Below are 13,674 nucleotides of genomic sequence, written 5' to 3' on the forward strand. Positions count from 1 at the left end.
ATTACCTTCATTTGACATAGAAGTTGGCCAAGAATTAGACGAGTTCAGGCCAGTTTTCCAAGGTCACACAGGTGGTACTGAGCCAAGTAGATCCTTGAGTTTGGGTCTTGTCACTCTACACCCCCAACACTATGCTCACGTCTCGAGCAATTCTAACAGATGTTAACGTGTGAGTTGACTACTCCTTGTGACGGGGAACTCACTCTTGAAGGATATCAGTGTGCTGTTGAACAGCTCTGTTGGACTGTTGAGGCAAAAGCTGCTGCCATGTAAAACCCACTCGTAGCTCTCCCTGTGAGAGCGACTAAAGTGGGTTTGCTCTCCTGCAAATTGGCTTCGAGAGGGACGGCTCCACACGTGGCGAATGGCTACCGGCAAGCACACTGCGCAACTCCTCCTTCCTCATCTTGCTTATCAAGTGTTTGGGTGAAATAAGCTTAACTGTGCCCATAGCACAGTTCTGAGGTGGGATGGGCAACGGTGTCACCGAACAGACTCTTGCATCCGGCGGATCCCCGTTGACAAATTCCTGCCAAGAATGGACATTGAGCTAACTGGGCTGAAACATCTGAATTTCTGTCTGCCCTCGCCTTTGGACATCATTCTCCATATTTCTTGCCCAAAGTGGCTCTGAAAACCCCAACAGGCTCCTCATGGTCTTGTCCATAACATGTGTGTGTGCTAGAAACTGCTTTAAGTGCATTTCACATTCTGTCTCCCCACCGGCTGTGGATCTCAACCGCACCCCCGTTCTCTGGGCCTTTGCTGCCATGAAGACGGTTCGGGGGGCGGAGCTGGAGGTGAAGGGAGACGCTGGAGGGAGTCCCCTCGGTGGCCCACCTGCCCACCTCCAGAGGAAATGCTCTTCTTGCTGCAGATTTTTGGAAGAAAGCTACAGGCCCAACGTGGAGTCGCTTGCTTCCGGGACAGCGAAGCAAGACTTCATTGCGGTGTCTTCCTCTCCAGGCCTGGAATTCCAAGCCAATCCATCTGGAATTTTCTGGTTGGCGCCAGTGAGGTAATCTGTCACATGGGCTCTCCCGGCCTCAAAGGAAGGTGAGGGGACTCCCCAGTGAGATCCTCTTCCCTCCTCCTTAAGGGAAGGGGACTTGGCCTGGATCAGTCTTTCTTTTCTTTTGCTGATAACTTCTTGCCCTACCTTCCTTCGTATAAAAACCTTGGATTCGTACTTGTGAGAGGGAAGGCCGTCTGCTTTGTGACTCACTTAATAAAGCCAATCAGGTCATCGGAGTTACTCGGTTGAATTTTCTTTTCTAACAAAATGTAACGACCAGGACCGTTGGTCAGAGGACTGGTAAGGAGCAGCCCCTCACGCCAGGCTGCTTGGGAAGAGGCCTGTCGAAACCTTCCGTCTGGCGCAGCCCTGCAAGAGCAGGCGGGCCGGCCTCACGCTCTTGCTGTGTGTGTGACACACTCACTTGGCAGGGGGCGGGGGGGGGGATAGGGGGGCATCTCCTCACTCAGACTCTCCTAGCAAGACTCTGGTCAGCTGTGTCCTCTGCAGCCCGTGCTCTGCCTGGGTCCCCCCCCCCCCCGCCCCCTGCCGCCCAAAGCAAAGAGGGCTTTGCTTCTCTTTGCAGGGCCTCGGGCACTGTGGTGCTGACTCCTCTCCGGCGTGGGTCTTTGGTCAAGAACGTCCCCTGGCCTATGAATGCAGCTCACAGCCTTCCAGCCGACCCAGTGCCTTCGTTCCATGAAGTTCTGCATGAGCCCGTCCTGCTCTAGAATCCTGGGAATGGTACAGATTTGGACACTCTCTTCTTGCTGTAATACAAAGCTTTTATTTTTATTATTCTTTAAAAAAAAATGTTTTAAGTAGGCTCCACACCCAGCAGGGAGCCCGTCATAGGGCTTGAACTCAACGACCTTGAGATTAAGACCTGAGCTGAGATCAAGAGTCGGATGCTTCACGGACTGAGCCACCCAAGCGCCCCAAGCTTTTATCTTCTGATAAGAGTTTGGATGTTCTGTGAAAGCGGATCGAAGAGGAAACAGAGGCGCCAAGAGGTCACCTGACTTGCCCCAGGTGAGGAGCTTACAAGCTGGAGAGCTGGACTTTGAACCCAGCCGTCTCTGATTCTTCTTCTTTCCTGTGTACCCCACGCTTGCCCTGTGAGCTCCTGCTCCTTCCCCCCTGCCAGCGTCACCCCTTGGGTGAAGGAAGGAAGGAAGGAGGGTGAACTCCCTCTTCGTCTTCTGCACAATTATGGCAAGTCCTGCCCGAGGCTGTGTGCAGTGAGTTCAGGGCTTTGCTCAGAGAAAGCCGGGCCCCTGCCCGCCTGCAGCAGGACCTGATGAGTCCTCTTGGAAACTTATGGTTGAAATTTGCGGGTCTAACCTTACAGTCTGCCCTGAAGGCACAAGCGGTTTGGTTGTGCCTTCCTGGAGTAGGTGAGGTTTGGGGCAGGCTAGATGTCACTTGTTTACCAGGGACCCTCCAGGCAAACATCCCGGCTACCAACGAGGCTCATCACCAGACTCAGTAAACTGCCCTGATGGGCCACAGAGATTGGGATCTGAGATGGATTTATGTCCTAAAATCAGAAAATTAGCAGCGGAGGGTTGTTCCCTAGTCATTTTGTCTGGTTGCTGTGAACGTCGATAAGGGAACACCATCTCTCTAGGCTCTGGGAATCTTCATTCCTTCCTTTCTGTGTCTTTCTTGCCAGTTGGGATGAGGTCAGCCGTTCAGTGGCCCTTCTGTCCCGTCGAGGCTGGAGCTGGGTATGCAGGAGGCCCCGCCTCTGTCCTCCCACAGGCCCGCGGGCCTTGGCTCGGCTCTCCAGCCAGGAACTTGGTGCGGGGGCGTCCTTCCTCTGGTGCCGTAGTGTCACCTCCCAGACTGATCCTGTCCAGCTTCCCAGGACCGGGTGAGGCCCCATGTCCTGCGAACCACCCACAGCCCATGCGGCCCAGCCCACACTCCCCCGAGTGCCTCTCCAGACCTGGAACGTCTTCCTCTTTGTCTCTGTCTCGTTCTCCAGAACAGATGAGGTTTTGCCTTCTCCTGGGAGCTTGTCTGGGACCCCCCCAGACTGGGCTTAGGGTCCTGCCCCTCACCTTCCCCCAGCCTGTTTGGATGCAGGGACCGTGGCGGTCCCTGGCAGCTGTCTGTCCTCTACTATACAGGGACCCCTGACTGTCCGCTCCTGAGGCTATCTGTCCCCCCTGAGTCCCTGGTCTATGGTCTCTGGTTACTCTCATGAACGAGGGTGCACAGGGAAGTTTCGTTGCTTTCTGGCTGTCTCATGTTCGTCTCCCCCGCTCAGTCTGGCTCCCAGGGCCCCAGCGAGCGGGTTTGAGGGGACTCGCTGTTCCTCCCGCGCTCAGCGCTAGGAGCGGAGGCACACACATTCCCCTCTGCCTTTCTCAGTCTCTCCAAGTTGGTGTTGAGCCTAGCTACAGGCCCCACGTAAGATCTGCCAAATTTCTCCTGGCCTGAGCCTGCTGTCCTCTATTCAAACTCAACAGGAGGCCCAGGAAATGGATTGCTGGCTCCTAATTCACTGACAAATTGATGGGATAATTATGTCTCTCAACATCCCAGTGACTGCCATGTGTTTTTGGGGTGACAGAAACAGGATATGATGGGTAGAGGCGGGGCTCAGAGCTGCCTTCATTGAGCAGAAAGGGAGTAGAGATCGTTGATGTGTTCCGGGTGGAGAAGCTTCTTCACCTTCCAGACTTCCTTCCGTCTCCAGGAGGGTTTCTGGAACACAGCACAGTCAGCCCCAGGACGGTATCTGTGCTGAGGGCAGGTGCAAAGCCTCCATTCAGGGACATGTCCTCCTTTTATGAGTGCAAACCTGCCACCCAGGGACTTCCATTCTGTCCATTCTGACCTGCAGGGTGACACAGGGTAGCTGGTTTCTTTATACTCAGAGTGCTGGTCTTTATTTTATTTTATTTTTTAAGTAGGCTCTGTGCCCAGCATGAAGCCCAGTGTGGGTCTTGAACTCACGACCCTGAGATCAAGACCTGAGCTGAGATCAAGAGTCGGACGCTGAACCGACTGAGCCACCCAGGGGCCTCATCAGAGTCCTGGTCTTCAGATGCTCAAAGCTAGTTCCTGAATGCACACAGCCACGGGGGACAGTACTGACAACCTTGGTAGCCAGGACTAGAGGGACAGACAGGTCCTCTGGCTCAGAGGAGCAGCACTGGCTGGACTGGACAGGCAGCTGGACTACAGTTCAGGAGGGGGCACTGAGCCGTGTCCCCTCCACAGCTGGCCCGCAGCCTTGGTTGCACAGCCCCATGGTGACCCTGGGCACAGTGTTCCTGTGCCCCCCCATCCGGTGGGCTTCCAACACCACGGGGCTGCCTGCAGAGCCAGCCCCTCCCTGCGGGCCACAGGGTTCTGAACTCTGTGCCTGACTTCCCCTTGCCTCCTTGCCCTGGGTTCTCACCACGCCCTGGGCTCTGGCTCATGGTTTGGGTTCTGGCACCTTCTCCCAGTGACGCGTTCCCACCGAGAGGCCAGGTCCTCGCTCCCTGTGAACTCTCACCCCCCACCGCCGCTTCCCAGGCCCCCGAGCGCTCGCTCCCACCTGTCCGCTTTGGACTGGAGATGCAGCGTTCATACTTCCTTCTCTTACGTTACCTGGATCAGGAGCCGGACTTCTGCTGAATGTCACGACGAAGGTGTCCTGGATCCTTTTTTCTGCTTTCTCCTAGGTCTTAGCGGAGATGTGTGTCCCATCTTGTTCTGCGACCTGATTTAACTCAGCTTGACCTCTTGGTTCATTGTGTTCTAGGCTGGGCTTTACACACATTTAATCTGCACCAAATCTTTGAAATGGGCACCGTGATCATGCCAAGTCCCTCGCTCAGTTTCCACAGCTAGTGAGATGCAGACCGGGCAGTCTGGTTCCTGAGTTTGGCTCGGAACCACTGCTTCCTCCCAATCCTCCCAAGATGGGTTAGTTTCTGTGTTTAATTCATTCCTGGTGGTTATGATAGTATCTAGTTCATTATAGATGCTGGATAAAAACGTGCTGAGTGAATAGGTCATGAACAAGTGAATGAGACTTGGCGACTCTCAAAGGAAGGGGTTGCTTTGTGTAGAGATCAGCCGTTCTCAAACTGAAGGGTGCGTCAGAACCCCGTGGGGGCTGCTTCAAAGTCAGAGGGTCCTAGCCCCAGAATTGCCAATTTAGCAAGTCAACACTGAGAATTGCCATTTCTTTTCTTTCTTTTTTTAAGATTTTATTTATTCATTGAACAGACAGAGATCACAAGTAGGCAGAGAGGCAGGCAGAGAGAGAGAGGGAAGCAGGCTCCCCACTGAGAAGAGAGCCCGATGCGGGACTCGATCCCAGGACCCTGAGATCATGACCTGAGCTGAAGGCAGAGGCTTAACCCATTGAGCCATCCAGGCGCCCAGGAATTGCCATTTCTAAAAATTGCCGGGTGCCGCTGGTACTGCTGGTCAGGGCCCCATTTTGAGGAGCATGGGCTTAGAGTATAGTCACATGTCCTCTCTCAGCAGGGACAGGGAGGGGGGCTGACAGCTGCTGCGACTAGACTCCAGCTGTGCCTCTCCCAACAGTGAGACCAGCGGCTCCAGCTGGCCTGTCTCCTTCCAGTATCCTGCCTCAACTGGAATGCCGCATGTGGTGCGGAGATTAATTCGTAACACAAGCTGCCCCTTCTAGATCACCTCCTATACGCTAGGTACAGGCGCATACCCACGAACACCCACACTCACACTTGTATTTTTGCTGTGACATTCTATGTGAAACTCTCAGAATTCATGGGGTCTTCAAAGTTACATCATAAAAATCACAAGGCTTGTAGGCAAATAGGGTCAGAAGCCGACTCAAAATCTACACTGATCGGAAATCTGGCAAAACCATAGAATTAGTGGTGAAAACACCAGCCGAGTACTTAGCTGTGACTTCCTGGACTTGCCACCAGCCACACACGCCATTCATTCTTTGCCACCATAATGGTAAGATTAGGTTCCCGAGACCATTTTTTTTTTACCCAAGTTAAAAATCCACTTGTGGTATAGCCTTCTTCATTAGCCAGCTGTTTTAGTACAGAGGATGGACTTCACTCACAGCTCCGTGGAAACCGTAGTTGCTCTAGAAGCTTCTGAGCTACAATCTGCTATAAAGAAAGGCACGTCCAGCCATTGTCAGTTATTTACCAGGAGCCCTTCGTAAACTGGATTGCTTTCTGTGAACACTCTTGCCTGCATCACTTCAAAGGTCTCATGCTAAGAACAAATCCTGCAAACCACCATGACCTCCTGGGTCATAAAATGGGACTGGTTCTGAGTTAGCAAAATCTGGATTTGAACTCAGAGCCGCTGACAGCAATGTCCCCTACTTTCTCCTGTTCCACCGCCTTTATCAGACAATGAATATGCAATGAGTGAAGCCGCAGCCTTGGGCCCCGTAAGGTGTGTTGTGCGCAAAGTAGCTGACAGCATGCCTGCCCGGTGATCCTCTGCGACGCAGGGGGCTCTCGAGGGCCAGGCTTGTCTGCCTGCAGCACCTGCGTTGTGGCCCATGCAGAGCACTGCTCAATCCAGGGTTTATGAGTGGAATCCTGTTCAAGTCAGTAATAAAAACAAGTCAAAGGTAGAAGTCATTCCTTTAGTAAACAAATCTTACATTTTCTTTAAGGAGATTGGGAGACTGCCTAGGGGTATGGGCGGTGACATTTTTGACACTTCGGCCTGTGATAGGCTTACTTTCCTGGGAGAAGTTCTGGAAACTTCCTTGGTGCATGTGGCTCAGGGAGTTTTATCAGGGCCCCTGGGGCAGAGGGGCCCTCCTGGGACAAAACCATGCTTCCTGGATTGCAGAGTGCATTTGGGGACATTGCAGGTGTCCGTGTGCAGGAGAGTAACTGTGGGCACTCTGGGACCAGGCTGTGAAAGAGACAACAGTCTGACCGAGGGTGGCTGGAGGGATAGATGAAGCCCTGGCCAACCTCTGAAGGGCCACAGAGGAGCAGAGGCCATCCTCGTCGCCCCCAGGGGCAGCTAATGACTCAGCACCCAGCCTTACTCCCGTTCTTCACGTGTTTGGGCTTCTCCTGACTTTCATCCTCCTCCCAAAGTTCAGGTGACTCGCCCATGATACGATGAGGGCCTTGGCATGAAAATGTCACCCCATTAATCAGCCTCGTGTGCTCCTGGCCCTGCGATCCGAACGCAGTGCACAGTCTGGGCACAGGTCTGGGCTGGGTCCCGAGACGCACAAGCACTGGTCTGCATGACCGCCGCTCCCCGAGCTCAGAGTTCCCATTTGTAAAATGAGGCTCTTATGTAACTGACTTCACAGGGCTGCTGTCGCCTAAAATGAGGAATTCCAGAAGGGTGCCAAGCAGATGGCCAAGCCCTGTCGGTGGGGGCACAAAGAAGTAGACCACAGCGGGCTTCCGGAAGCTTCCAACCTATCTGGGGTGACAAGACACGCTCTGAAGGCAGAGAACGCTCACGGGCACAGTTCCGCTTGCCGATGAAGCCGTGGAGAGAGCCGCGATCCATCAGCTGGTTTCCTCCCTGGAACTCGTGCCCCCAAATTCCTTTTTTGAGGGAAGGTGGGATGAATTTCTGGGTATCCTTTTCTCGGCCTCTAGTCATCAAACTGATAGAAAAAACGGAAAAATGATCTTTCTAAAGTTGCAACATTCTCTTTTTCCTCTGAGTGCCAGAGGTAGGCTCAAAAATGTTAAGCAAAGACGCTCTTGCTCTCGGGAGCTCTGGAAAATGGGGTTTTCTTGCTCCCACCCCAGGCGTGTTTCTCACGCCTCTCCTGCCCCATCCTCTGCAGACACCGAGGGACAGAGCTGGACAGCAGAGGGACAGGAAGCGTTCTCAGCCGCCAGTCCTGGGACCAGCCCCCAGACAATGGGGTCAGAGCCGCAGGACGGAACCTGTGTTCAGAGTTCTCGACGGAGCACGGATGCCAGTCAGCAGAACGGGCAGACGTCTCTCTGATGGGCAGGTGGCCGGCAAAGCGTCCCTCCAATGTCTGCCGGTCAGCCTGGCCGTGTGAGCCTCTCCAGCTCTTCAGCCCATCGTCCCTCCGGGGCAGGGGCAGGTAAGTGCTGCTGACGTCGCCTGCAGGAGCCTGCACGTGCCCATCCCAGACGTCACGCTCCTGCTGCTGTGTCCCCACATGGCACTGGTCCTGGGCTCTCCTTCCTGCTGCGGCTCTGTCCCTGGGTTCCCAGGCTTTTAGCACTTTTGCAGTCGTCTAGAGGCAGGCGGCTGAGGGTGGATGCCTCCGTATCGCGCGCCTCGCCCCTTCCCTGAATCTGCTCCTTGCAGGGGCGTCCGTGCCCCAGCACGTGGTTGGGGATGAATGGGTATCCCGTACACCGTGATCGTGCGTGATTCTGGATCTATCCTCGGACGTGAGTGCAGCGATGGGAAATGTCACAGCCTCACACTGCCTTTAAATATGCTCATCACTTCAGAGTCAATGGGAATTTGAATTCCAAGAGCTCGTTCTTTCTCTTTCCAGGAAGATAAAAACAACAACAACAGCAACAACATACAGATGTAGTAACATCTGGTTTTCTGGGATGCCCGGCTCAGTCATGCAGGACACGAACGCTGCTGCTGTACCCACTGTCCCTTTCTTTTTTGGGGAAGAGTGTAATGTAGGAAATGAAACACTGGTTTTGAATTTCTGCCTCTGTGCTGGGCCTGAGTACACAGATGGTCCCTATAATAATAATAATAATAATAATAATAATAATAATAATGAAAAAACGAGGTTTTGCTGATAACAGTATGTCAACATTATACACAAAATATTTTGGTTCTATATCAAAATGAGCCTAGCTTTCATGAAACCAACTCGCAGACACTTTCCCCACTTGAGTTTGAAGGGTTAAGTGAAATTACCCAGAACAGAATGACATCATCTCAAGCCTCTAGAATAGAATATGGAGGGAGAAGCCAAGGGAGGGGGCTGTGCCCTCATCCTGGAATGGAGTGGAAGGAGCCGGGGAAGTCAGAAGCCTGAGGTTCCATCCAAGCTCTGCCGCTCTGATGGCAAATCCTGGATGAGACCACGAGTCTCTCTGAGCCTCACCATTCTCTTCTTTAAAATGGGAGCAGCTGGGACGCCTGGGTGGCTCAGTCGGTTAAGCGGCTGCCTTCGGCTCAGGTCATGATCCCAGAGTCCTGGGATCGAGTCCCACATTGGGCTCCTTGCTCCTCGGGGAGCCGGCATCTCCCTTTGCCTCTGCCTGCCTCTCTGTCTGCTTGTACTCTCTCTGTCTCTCTGACAAATAAATAAAATCTTAAAAAAAGAAAAAAAAAAAATAAAAAAATAAAATGGGAGCAGCCATCACTACATAGCTCATCACCGGAGTTCAGTGCGCCGGCACATGGGAATGTGCCGAGCTCGGAGAAGACTCTCTACAGACAGGTGCTGAGTTTGAAGAGAGAGGCTCACAGTGGCGGGTTGCACCAACTCAAAGCTCCAGAGAGTTACAGAGGAGAGTGAGAGAGAGAGAGAGAGAGAAGGAGAGAGAGAGGGAAAGAAAGAAAGGGAGCAAGTGATCCAGAAAAACCCCAAGAGAGAGATTTCCTCGAAAAGAAATATTTTGCACAGAAATAAGACCACTTCAAATGGCACCAGAAATAATGGTCCACATTTATTGAACTCTTACGAAATGCCAGCCCCGTGCATTTGCCTGGAGAAGAATCCCCGGTCTCCTCCTGGGGTGGGTATACTCCTGGCTGCACGGGAAAACTTGGGAATAAAAGAGAAATCTTTTATTTTCAACCTGAGCACCAATGCATTATACCATTCAATGTTCAAAACGACCCTAGTTAGGTCGACTAACTAACAAAACGACTCCACAATGAAATGCTTCCCATATATATTCTCACTTTTTTCCTGGATTCTCATGATTGTCTTTTAGGTCACAGTTAAAAGTGAAGGGACAGGGACACCTGTCCTGATGACCCCATCTGGCATTGTCCCCTACAGCCATACCGGATTTCTGCTGACCTTGCCACTGGCTCACCGAAGGCATTTCTGAAATTTGAAAACAATGATTCTTCCTATTTGAGTAGGGTTTCCTTCTATTTTATCAAAAGCTTTTCTGTAAAAAGTTTCGTGTATATAACCTTGAACAGTTTTTCCCTTTGCAAATGAGGACCCTGAGCCCCACAGAGGTTAAACGACTTGTTAAAAGTCATCAAGTGGTATCAGTCCAGAATCCTGAGGAACCTGGTGCCCCCACCTCCTTCCATTGGGTTCTAGTCACTACTATTGCATCACAAGCCACCCCAAAAAGAGTCATCAACAAGCCCCCGGTGTTACGGCCAGAGATCCCGTGGGTCCGGAATGTGGGAAAGTCCCATGTTGTCTGGGGCCCCAGCTGGGGAGACTGGAGGGCTGGGGTGATGTGACAGCGGGCGGGTCGAATTATCTGAAAGCTCATCACTTGTCTTGTGGAGTTGGCCAGCAAGGGCTGTTGGTCAGGGCATCTACAGGTGGGCTTCAGCATGTGGCTCCTTGGGCTTCCGCACAGCGTGGTGGCCGGGCTCCAAGAGTGGGTGTCCCAAACATGAGCTGAGCAGAAGTCCTGCCATCTTCATGACCTCGCCTAGGGAGTCCCATAACCATCCCGTCCACCATAGCCACAGTCCTGCCCAGATTCAGGAAGAGAAAAGAGCTCTCTGATCCGTGGGAAGAACGTCCAAGTCCCAGGGGGATGTTACCGAGTCTGTCTTTATAAAACACAGGTGGCCACACGCTCTAAGACCCCCTATTGAGGGAAGTGGGCTTGCTGCCGTCAGCGGGGTGGGGGGTGCTGCTTTGGAAGAGTTATCTAGGAGGAAGAGGGCAGCCGCTGTCCTGGGGGCCTTCCCCACACTTGCTATCTTCAGAGGAAGGACTACTTGGGGGCCAAGGACCCTTGCTCAGTGTCCAGGGCGTGGTTCCTCTTCCGCTTCCTGAATGGGGCTCGTGAGTGGTACTGCAGCAGGCAGCAGGCGTTTCTGGGCTAAAATGTGTCCCTTCTGCCTAATTCCACAGAAGCTATAAGATTGGAGGTGGCTTTCCATAGAGCACGCACACGCATGCCCCCCCCCCCCCACCACAGAAGATCAGAAACCAAATACACATGCAGAGCATAAAATACCGCAGCTCACGTTAAAATCACACTTACTGTCCTAAATTCATGCTTGCGGCTCTCAAACACTGGGTGAAAGCTCTGAGCTCTCCGGTCGTCAGGACAGAAGGGCCGGGCCGGCCGGTGAGGTCGGAGGGGCTCCCCACCCCCCGACCCCATCCTCTCTCCCCTCTTGTCTTTCCAAGCATTGCACTCGGCTGTCCGCCCCAGCTTTCCAGTGGCCTTAAAATCTTCTTACTTTTTAAAAAGATGATCATGGCCTGCGTTCGTGACATTTCAGAAGAAGAAAGTAAATCGGAGAGGCCCAGCTGGAGCCATTGTCATGCTGTGGTTGAAGGCTCCGAAAAACGCAGAACATTCCTCATTGTCTTACGGCTCGCACTGGCCCCCCTCCCAGACTCCAGGCCAGGGCACTTGAGCAAAAACGCTGCCCACCTCCCACCCTCCAAGAACAAGCCGGAAATCAGCAGAAAAATTAAGATGTGAAAAACGAGTCTGACGTCTCAAAGGCAAAGGGGAGAAAACAAAAGATCACCTTCTCTTTCTCTTTTCCCTTCTAGGGAAAGGTGAATTCTTTGAGTGACTTCTTTGTTTCATGCTGAGCTAACTAATGTGTCTTAATTATCCTAGTCTTTTTTCCTTGCAGAATAAATTCTCTTTATGATTTGATGGGGTCCATTTCAGCAAATGCACAAAAGTGATACATTCTGAGTCCGAAGAAATTAGCCATGAAATGAGTATTGTCAGAATATCAGTGGTTGTCTATTGGGTGTTTTGCGGGGGAGGGAGGACCTATTTATTTATTAATTATTGATTTGAAGACGGAAGTCCTATGGGTTCAGTTCTGAGGTCTGAGTTTAGGGGAGTTTAGGGGAGAACCAGGAGCCTGGGGTTCCCTTGCAGGTGCGTGGCCTCAGACACAGGTGCTTCTAGACCCTGTGTTCCTTGTCTTTACGCCAGGCCGTTCCCAAGGGTAAACAGGGTAGTGTTCAAAAAGCAGAGCACAGGTCCTGGTGCAGAGTGGAATGCTCCATGAATTCTAATCACTATTCTGTCCATAGACAAATCTGATTACATCACCCTTCTGCTTAAAATGCTTCGCGGACCCCCTTTCCCAACATTGTAACTTGACCTTCACCGCACTGCCGGAACCTGAATTACCTCTCCAGAACCATCCTTGAGTTCCTTCCTCAAGCCTCGGTGAATGTCTTCCAAATTCTAGAATGTTCTGGGCCCGTTTTCTCTTTAAGGACAGAACAGCCTCTGCTGTTTCCCCTAAGCTTCTCTTCCCTCCTCTCTCGCTCCATCTCAGGTGTGTGATTCCTCCAGCCCCAAATCTGGGTGAGTCTGTGGCCAGTGCTCTCTGCCCCAGGGTCTTGTCCGTCCCTTGTAACCGCACCAGTCAGACAACTTCGTGACCCTGTCTGTTGTGTGTCGGTGGTGGTGGTGGACAGAGTCCTCAGACTGACTTTGGAATCTGGTAAGTAACTGTGAGAACGCGTCTCCCTCTCTGGGGTAGAAAAGTGAATTGCCCTGGACAAAGATGGTGCTTTTATTCTGAAGAGAAATTGCTCAAGAGGCTTGTTCCTTACATAAACATAAAGTTAAGACCCTCTTCCCATTTGCTCTTGGCGAAAACTGAACGAGCCATTAACCCGAATGCAGATGTTTTATTTGGAAAAGTTCTTCTGCTTGGAATTGTAAACGGCAGGGTATGTTTCAGCTAGAGCTGTGTTTTAAGAAGCCGGTGCATTATCCTTTCATCCGTTGATGGGCATCTTGGTTCTTTCCACAGTTTGGCGACCGTGGCCATTGCTGCTATAAACATTGGGGTACAGATGGCCCTTCTTTTCATGACATCTGTATCTTTGGGGTAAATAATATACACTATGGAGTATTATGCCTCCATCAGAAAGGACGAATACCCAACTTTTGTAGCAACATGGACGGGACTGGAAGAGATTATGCCGAGTGAAATAAGTCAACAGAAAGAGTCAATTACCAAATGGTTTCACTTATTTGTGGAGCATAAGAAATAGCATGGAGGACATGGGGAGTTAGAGAGGAGAAGGGAGTTGAGGGAAATTGGAAGGGGAGGTGAACCATGAGAGACTGTGGACTCTGAAAAACAATCTGAGGGGTTTGAAGGGGGTGGGAGGTCGGGGTACCAGGTGGTGGGATTATAGAGGGCACGGATTGCATGGAGCACTGGGTGTGGTGCAAAAATAATGAATACTGTTATGCTGAAAATAAAAAATAAATTTAGAAAAAAAAAAAGAAGCTGGTGCATTTTTCTCACATCACATCTCATGGTGTTTCTTGCCTCTGTTTGAGTGTGGGATGGACATTGGTGCAAGACTTTCTTGACCTGGGGGACGTGAATGTTCTTATTCACAGTAGTTTTTGGCAGACCATCAAGGCTGAGATACTAAGGGTCACAGAGAGACAGGCAGGCATTACCCCGTCTGCTGCTGGGGAAGAGGCCATGAACAGCTTGACTAGATCCTGATGTACTATTTACTAGATCATGATGTA

At 51.8% G+C, this 13,674-nt stretch overlaps 1 long non-coding RNA gene across 2 annotated transcripts; it reads left to right on the top strand.

The window, feature by feature from the left end:
* Nucleotides 1-1,864: 1,864 nt before the first annotated feature.
* Nucleotides 1,865-13,005, top strand: LOC106005176. Of its 2 annotated transcripts, XR_006608060.1 has the most exons (4): nt 1,865-2,047; nt 7,320-8,081; nt 12,452-12,619; nt 12,935-12,972. It is a non-coding gene; the product is annotated as an uncharacterized LOC106005176 (long non-coding RNA). The 2 variants fall into 2 exon arrangements; XR_006608059.1 differs by having other exon boundaries at nt 12,452-13,005.
* Nucleotides 13,006-13,674: the final 669 nt, after the last annotated feature.

This window comes from Mustela putorius, unplaced genomic scaffold (assembly GCF_011764305.1).
Source record: "Mustela putorius furo isolate JIRA1106 unplaced genomic scaffold, ASM1176430v1.1 tig00000813_pilon_pilon_pilon, whole genome shotgun sequence".
NCBI classification, from domain to species: domain Eukaryota; kingdom Metazoa; phylum Chordata; class Mammalia; order Carnivora; family Mustelidae; genus Mustela; species Mustela putorius.